The 9,066-nt window shown below is 39.8% G+C and overlaps 1 protein-coding gene across 2 annotated transcripts in view; it reads left to right on the top strand.

The window, feature by feature from the left end:
- The first annotated feature begins 224 nt into the window (after window positions 1-224).
- IL6ST (interleukin 6 cytokine family signal transducer) overlaps window positions 225-9,066 on the top strand; it is a 53,891-nt gene continuing 45,049 nt past the window's right edge. For both annotated transcript variants that reach the window (XM_007112811.4, XM_055086562.1), the window contains exon 1: window positions 225-433. The gene's annotated coding sequence lies outside the window, so the exon portion shown is untranslated. The remainder of the gene's footprint in view (window positions 434-9,066) is intronic.

Below are 9,066 nucleotides of genomic sequence, written 5' to 3'. Positions count from 1 at the left end.
GACGACACGAACACAGCGACCCGAATCCGGGACGCCCGCAACCGCGTTACGGGAATCGCAGCCGCTCGGAGGGCCTCCCCGTCGCCTTCGGGCAGCCGGTGAGCCAATGCCGGCGCGCGTCGGGTCTCGCGGACGCCAATCAGCTTACAGATCCCAAGTCCGGGGGCGGGGCGTTACGGGGCGCCGCGGGGCGGGGTCAGGGGGCGCGTCGCCCCGCCGCGGGAGGAGGGCCGCGTGCCGCGTCTGCGGGAAGGAACCGGGAGTGACCCGAGGCCAGGGCGAGGAGCCTACAGGCCCGTGGAGCCCCGTGGGGAACGCACGGACGCAGCTGAGCTGGGGGCCGCGGCTGCCGGCCGACGGGCCCGGCCCAGCCTGGCGCCGAGGCGGACGTGCACTGTGGACACGCGGAGGAGCGAGTCACCGCGGCCTTTAGGTGAGGAGGGGCCGTGGTCGAGTTGAAGGGCCGTGTAGCGGGAGGCGGAGGGCTGCGTCGGGGCGGGCCAGGGGACCTGGCACTCGAGGGGGCCACCCTTCTCCGGGAGAGGGGCGCCCCGACAGCGCGCGCCCCAAACTTCTTGTTATCCCAGCCTGGAAATCCCCACATTCCTTCCTCTCCCTGTTCCCACACCTCCGAATTTGATCTCCACAACTTTATCACACACACACACACACACACACACGCCCTTCTGGACCATACCCCTTTTTGGTTACCAAATCCCCACTTTTTCCCCAGTCCTCTTTCCATCTCGCCTTAAATTCCACTAGTCCCGCACTTGACCCTTCATTTTCAACTCGGAGGTGAATTTTCTTTCCCCAAAGCCATCTTTTCATACTTAAATGGTAACGTTTCAACGTTGTTGGAAGTTACACCATACTTATACAATTTCCAAGCTAATGTCTCTTTTCTTCTTTTGATCGCTTACATGGCCTGGCCGTAATGAACCCCGCATACCACTGTATCATAAAGGCGCCGAATTCTGTCTTTTTAAATTCTCTCACCCCCTCCCCCAAGTTTAAAGATTATTCCAAGTAGCAAGGTTCTGTTTTTCAGTATTTTTTCAAACTGAAAAAAATATCACAGCTTAAAAATGAGACCTCCCACTTTTGTTCTTTTCTTTTTTTCTTCAGAAGGAAACCCATTTCGGTTTAATTTGTGTAGTATAGGGCATTTCAATGATTATACTGCTTTAAAATAATTATTTGTTAGAATGCCAGGATGAATATTCTAAAAGATTAGAGTGTTTGGTTTAGTCAGTGCTGTAAACAAACCCTTTAGACTGTGTGACTGCCAGCTTCAAGTTGGAACAACTCTTAATTTGAAATTACTCAGATCATCATATGAGCTTTTCGCCATTATCATAATTTTTTAAATTCACGTTAATTCCTATTTGGAAGTATTTTTTAACTGTAAGCTGGAATACTACAATGTTAGAACCAACTTGCTATTAAGTTAAATTGTGCTTTCCAAATATTTCTCTTTGAGGACAATTTTGAACACTTGTTTTTAATCAGAAGTGGAAGAAAAAAATTACAGCGTGGAGAAAATGTCAGAAAAGGAGGATAAATTTTGTAGTACAATTTTTCTTTCACCCCAATTCCATATTATTGACAACAGTTGTTTAATTTTCTCATAGGTAATTTAGAATATTATAAATACACAGCTAATTTAATACATTTTCTTAGGTAATGAAAAATGTGTTCAGTTATTTACGAATTGCCGTGTTTTCAGTTCATTTAAAATTTTTCCAAGGGAATTTGCATTTCAGTTAAACAGGGTGGATGTCGATTATCATATACCTGTGAAGTAGGTGTTACAGTACCCACTTTATAGAGAAGGAAACTGAAGCTCAGAGTCCCTGTGAAACCTAGATCTATGTGATTGCAAATCCTGTACTCTCAGTCAGTCACTGTGTCATGTTAACACATTTCTCATAGAGGATCCACTGCTACAATTTGGTTTGGAACTTAAGAACTCCCCAAAACTCTTCTGTAGGGAGGGTTTTTTTCTCCCAGAAGCTATTTCAGAGCAGCTTATTTTAATGGGAGTCAGAATTCCCTGGCGCTAATACGTTTGCAGCTTGGCTCTTAGAGAAGCATGGAATGTTCTCACAGTCTTCTCCATTTCTTTCATTGCAGAGACATTTTGATCAGAGTTGAAGTTTCTACTGAGCTTTATTATTTTACATAACAAATACTAAGCACTTAGTACTTGCTGTCGGAACATACAGAGATGCATGAGTCGTCCTAAGGACCTTCAAAGAGTTTACAGAAATTGGGTAGATATTTTGTGAAAAATGACAACGATGCAAGGCAGTTTTAATTATATGCAGAGTGATACAGACGATGCTATAGGTATTTAAATTAGGGAGTAACCATTTAAGAGTTGAAAGGATCAAAAGATTTAACAGAGGTCAGCCTTGAAACCTGGGTAAGATTTGGATAACGGGAAAAATGAAAGGAGCCCATTCCAATAGAGGTATTTGTGGAAAGGGTCAGAAATAATCAAGGTCTAGTAATTATAATAGTCAATATATGTGTAATGCTTATTTTCTGTCAGTCACTGTTTTGAACACTGCTTATATTAATTCATTTAATCTTCATAACCTTATGAAGTAGATCTTACTATTCTCCTTTTATAAAGAAGGAAACCCAGGCATAGAGAGCTTAATTAACTCTCCCAGTGCCACACGGCTATTAAGTGGTAGATCCAGAATTTATACCTAGACAGCCTGGCTTCAGAATCTGAGCACCTAAGGATGGTAAATATACTACCTCTTCATATAGTATACTTGAGTGACAGTTAACTAGAATAATATGGCCATTCCAGAAGGTCTTTTAAAACCCACTCTTAATTGTCTGCTGTGTGCTTCAGAGTATGTTAGATTCTCAGGATATCAAGACATATAAACAAAAATTACAGTACAGTGTTATGAATCCTGTTAGGAAACTGTATACAAGTGCATTGGTAGCAAAGATGTTTGTGGGAGTGGGGGGGAATTCCACAGAAGAGATGATGTTTCATCTGAGATATAAAAAGTACAGAATAGTTTGGAGAAGGACATTCTAGAGCTAAGGAATAGCATTTGTAAAAGCCCAAACTCTGAAATAGTAAAGTGTGTTAGAGAAAGTCTAGTGGTTTGCTGTGACTTGAGCTTAAAGTCTGTAGGGGTAGCTGGCATGATAAAAGGTAAGACCAAATTGTGTATGGCATGGTGAAGTCAAGTAAAATGAAGGGCTTAAATATTTGCTTTGCATTTGGGAAACTACAAAAATAATTTCAGCATGATCAGAGTAGAAACCAGATTGCTCGCTGTTTTCTCTAGAGCTTGAGGGCAAAAATCTGAGTAGAGGGTTTTTGTTTTTTTAGAATAGATTTAAATATTGAAGAAGATAGATTGGGCAGGCACACTGAAACCAAATTTTTACGTTCTTAAATAGCTGAAATATTTGGCATTATTATTCACCCTTTAAAAAGCTTTTGAAGAAAAGAGTGACAAGTTTAAAGTATGCTTAGAGAGATTTTATCCATCAATAATAATGTTCAGAATGATTTGGAGGGAAGAAAGAGACTAGAAGCAGGAAGGCAGTTATAAGTATTGAGGTGAGCAGTGCCTAAATTAGGTTGGTCATGGTGGAGGGTAGAAAAGAAAAAACGAGTGGGAAGGATCATAAAGGAAAACTGAATAAGATTTGTAATTGAGGAAAGCTAGAATGTAATGGATAGGCAAGAGACAATGATGGACCCCATCGTTGTAGGAAATTCAAGAAGGGAGACTGTTTTTAGATGAGGGAAAAAAAGTACTGTGATTTTTATTTTTTAAAGTGCATGCATTTATGTATTTATGTGGGCATGAGTATGTGTATATGTGTATGTTATTTTTAGACCTGTTAAACTTATTTGAGTCAGAGGCAGAATATCCAGGATGATACATAACTGAAATTAGAAGAAAGATCTCATTCAGAATATTTGAAATTATTTTGTGTGAAGGCAGTAGTTGAAGTCATACATTTTTGAAGAAGTTGGTGTTTTAAAAGAATAGTAGACGCCAAATACTTTTGGGTACATTCATAGCCAGAAGATAAAACCTAGCAAAGAATTCACTGAAGGAGACAGTAAAGTAAATAAAGGAAAGAATATAACCACATGATATGGTTACATAGAAACCAAGAGATATGAGAAATTCAGAAAGCAGAGGTGGTCAACAATGTGAAATGCTTCAGAAATGCTTGTGATATTGTCACAATGGCTACAATCTCTTTTTTATTCTATCTAGTATATCTTAGTGAGATTTAATGAGAAGTGTTAACCAATTGACATGAGTAAGAAAGCTACATCTCTTGAAATGTGGCTATAGTATAGATTGTTTTAAAGCTGAAGTATACATATCCATAGCAAGAGCTTCATTCCTTTCAGCACAATAAATCTGTTGCCCTGTTAAAATTTGAATATTTAGCCTCCAAATTTTCATTTGCTCCTGATTCAAATTAATCAGTTTCATCCTTTGCTCTAAGGTAGATTAGTTTTATCATTACTTCTGAATAATGCATTTCATACTGGTCTTCTGCACAATGTTTTTGTTTGGATGTTCTGTTGTATGTGTTCCCCTACGCACTCCCCCTAACACAAAATGTTTCAGACAGCACAGCTCTGGTTTGTAGACTGGCATGCTCTGGGATTTTGCCATTGGTAATCTACAGTTACAGAGTCAAAGATGGTGTATAGTTCATGTGTATGCTACTGTCTCTGTCCAGAAAACCTTTACTCTTATTTCATGATGGGCTGTCCTCGACCCTGTCTGAATTGGGTATTGTTTATGCTCCTGTAGCACCCTGTGCATATTCCACCTCTCTAAACTGAACTTCTTAAGGGCAAGAACTGTTTATTTGGCTTAAACTATATTTTAATGTTTTATTTCTTAAGCTATGGTGAGAACATGGATGGTCATCAAAGTACTCTTTAAACCTTTTCATAGATCTCAAACAGTCAAAGATAATTTGTAAAAGACCTGCTCTAGGGCTTCCCTGGTGGCGCAGCGGTTGCGCGTCCGCCTGCCGATGCAGGGGAACCAGGTTCGCGCCCCGGTCTGGGAAGATCCCACGTGCCGCGGAGTGGCTGGGCCCGTGAGCCATGGCCAATGAGCCTGCGCGTCCGGGGCCTGAAAGACCTGCTCTAACTCTAAGGTCATAAGCATACTCTGTATTTTCTTCTAGTAGTCCTACAGTTTTACTTTTGCGTTTATGTCCTCAATCAATCTGGAGTGTATGTATCTGTGATGAAGTAGGGCTCTTTATTTTTTTGCTTGTGGAGCCATTTGTCGCAATACTATTTATTAAATAGTCCTTTATTTCCCCAGTGATACCAGTAGCTTTTTTTTCCATAAGATATTAAATTCTTACATATACTTAGGTCTGTTTCTGTACTTTTTGCTTTGTACTTGATTTAATTTTCTATTCCTATGCCAATGCCATGTTTTAATTAATATAACTTGATAGTATATCTTAATAGATGGTACATCAAGTATTCTGTTTATTCTTTTTGAAAATTGGCTTTTGGCCATTTTCTAGTATTTTATGTGAAATTTTAAATTGGTTTGTAAAGTAAACCACTTTGCAATTTGGATTAAAATTGTATTGCATTGATATATATTAATTTGTGAAGAACTGATATCTCCCCCCCATATATTTGTTCCATGATATTCAAGTCTTACTAATGAACTTTTTAGTGAAGTTTTTTAGTTTTCTCTATAAACTATTTGCATTGTTCTGATTTAATTGTTTTTCCTAGATATGGTTTAGTTTTTGATGCTATTGTCAATAGGATTTTTTTCTATTACATTTTCTAACTGGTTATTGCTGAGAGAGGGATTTTTTGGTGATCTTTTGTTCAGCTGTTATGTTAAACTCTCAGTGGTTCTAATAGTTTGTTATTTGATTCTCTGTTTTCATATCATCTACAAGTTTTTCTTTTTCCATTTTTGTATCTTGTTTTTTATTATATTTTTGTTTAAGCCTTCTAGAACAATGTTGAATAAGTGATAACATCAAGCATCTTGTTTGAATCCTGACCTTAATAGGAATGCCTCTAATTTTTATCTTTAAATGTGATGTTTACTATAGGTTTCTGATAAAGTACTGTGGCAGCAACACGAAGAGCTGCACTGATAACAGCTGTTAGCATTTATTGAGTATGTAGTATGTGGCAGATGTATACTACACTGCACTCGGTGTATACTGACTTATTTAATTTTTTTTTTAAACATCTTTGTTGGAGTATAATTGCTTTACAATGGTGTGTTAGTTTCTGCTTTATAACAAAGTGAATCAGCTCTACATATACATATATCCCCATATCTCCTTCCTCTTGTGTCTCCCTCCCACCCTCCCTATCCCACCCCTCTAGGTGGTCACAAAGCACTGAGCTGATCTCCCTGTGCTATGTGGCTGCTTCCCACTAGCTATCTGTTTTACGTTTGGTAGTGTATATATGTCCATGCCACTCTCTCACTTCTCACTTCGTCCCAGCTTACCCTTCCCCCTCCTCTGACTTATTTAATCTTGACAAAAGTCCTACGAAAGTAGGTGGTGGGGTTATCCTTATTTTACAGCTAAGGAAAATGAAAATTAGGGATATTAAATAACTCGCCTAAGATGTTTTACAAAAAATAGAGGAGCTTGGATTTGAATACAGGCACTCTGATTACAGAGTCCATCCTCTTATCTACTTCATGAATATAAAGATGGTCTCTTTCAGTCTAGTTTTCTAATACTTTGTTGTTATTTAAAAATTGTAGGGCTTCCCTGGTGGCGCAGTGGTTGAGAGTCCTCCTGCCGATGCAGGGGACAGGGGACACGTGTTCGTGCCCCGGTCCGGGAAGATCCCACATGCCGCGGAGTGGCTGGGCCCGTGGGCCATGGCCGCTGAGCCTGCGCGTCCGGAGCCTGTGCTCCGCAACGGGAGAGGCCACAACAGTGAGAGGCCACGTACCGCAAAAAAAAAAAAAAAAAAAAAATTGTAGCTGAACAGTTGTTGAATATTATCAGATGCTTTTCAAGTGGAATGATTGTGTTATTTTTGTCTTTAATCTAGTAGAAAATATAGTGGATAACATTGGTATCTTTTCTCATGTTGAACCATACTTGTATTTTTAGGCAAAATACTTCTTAGTATTTATGGTTTTTTTTTTCTTTTAAATGCATTGCTAGAACAAATTTGCAAATGTTTTATTTGGGCTTTTTCACACCAATTCATAATAGTTTGACAATAAGTTTTCTTGTGCAATCCTTGTTTGATTTGGTATCCAAATGACTCTGCAACTTCTGGCCAAAATGGGGAAACAAAGATAAGGTTTACCCTCATGTCTGAAACAACCATAAAACAGAAAAAATACATAGAACAGTGATAATCAAGACACTGGACACTGGATGATGAAAGGCAATGATCTTGTGAGATGGGAAACAAATGAGGTAGATACTATGATTGCACTAGCGTACTACCTTGAGAGAGTTTCCAAACCATGTCAGAGGTTGGGGAAATCTAGGCTAAGCTCAGTGGATACTCTTTGAATTGAAGAAGATGGCTGGAGTTCATAGTACAGAATACTGGAGAATCTTGAAACTCTTGAAACAAGAGAATTCTTGAAAGCTTCAGAGTCCCCTTCAGTTATTTAGCTGAGTGCATGCATATAAAGAAACTGCCGGAACTTCCCTGGCAGTCTAGTGATTGAGACTCCACACTTCCACTGCATCAGGTGTGGGTTCGATCCCTGTTCAGGGAACTAAGATCCCACATGCCATGAGGCGCAGCCAAAACAAAGCAAACAAAACAACAACAGCAAAAAAGAAACTACTGAGAAAGAAGCTCATGAAACGATTAGAGGTAACAGTGCTTAATGATTCCACAGGGTTAGGAATTGTGCCTGTGCTCACCAGCCAGATTGGAAACCATCTTGATTCATGAGACATTGGATAGAGTACACAGAAGGGTCTTGTGTCAGTAGTAGGGAATAATTAGTCTCAGAATAAGCACTGCTCCAATCCCACCCAACTTATCTTTAAAAGCAAGACCTGAAAGGATCAGATTGTTTTCAAGTAAGTTAACTGTGTCCTGGAACAGGACAGGATTCTGTGTTCAAGAATCTTTAATAGGAATACAAAAGTATCCGACACACAGCAAGGTAAAATTCACAATGTCTGACATTTAATCAAAATTAGCAGGTATGCAAAGAAGCATGAAAATATATGTATTAGAGAAAATTCAGTTAATCAAAACTAACCGAAAGCTGACACATGTTATAATTATCAAAGACACTAAAGCAGTTGCCATAACTGTGTTCTATATGTTCAAAAAGTAGAGTTATGGAAGATATGAAAAAGACCCAAATTAAACTATGCTAGGTATGATTTTAGATACTAGGAATATAGCAAGGAGCAAAACATACATAATTTCCTACCTCATCTGCTCACATTCTATTTTGGGGACACAAACAGTGTAATAGTTTCCTAGGGCTGCTATAACAGAGTACCACAAACTTAAAACAAATTTATTCTTTTAAGGTTCTGGAGACCAAAAGTCCTTCTGAGACTCTGGATAGAATCCTTTGCCTCTTCATAACTTCTGGTAGTAGCTGATAGTCCTTGACATACCTTGGCTTACAGCTGCATCACTCTAATCTCTGCCTCTGTTGTCACATGGCATTCTTCCTGTGTATTTCTGTCTCATAGCAGACACCAGTCATATTGTAGTAGGGCCCCACCCTACTCCAGTATGACATCTTTTTTTTTTTTTAATAAATTTATTTATTTTTGGCTGCATTGGGTCTTTGTTGCTGTGCACGGGCTTTCTCTAGTTGTTGTGAGCAGGGGTACTCTTCGTTGCGGTGCACGGGCTTCTCATTGGGCTGGCTTCTCTTGTTGTGGAGCACGGGCTCTACGCGCGGTAGTTGTGGCTCTTGGGCTCTAGAGCACAGGCTCAGCAGTTGTGGCACACGGCCTTAGTTGCTCCACGGCATGTGGGATCTTCCCAGACCAGGGCTCAAACCCATGTCCCCTGCATTGGCAGGCGGATTC

This window comes from Physeter macrocephalus, chromosome 8 (assembly GCF_002837175.3).
Source record: "Physeter macrocephalus isolate SW-GA chromosome 8, ASM283717v5, whole genome shotgun sequence".
NCBI lineage: Eukaryota > Metazoa > Chordata > Mammalia > Artiodactyla > Physeteridae > Physeter > Physeter macrocephalus.
This window is presented reverse-complemented; position numbering and strand designations above follow the sequence as displayed.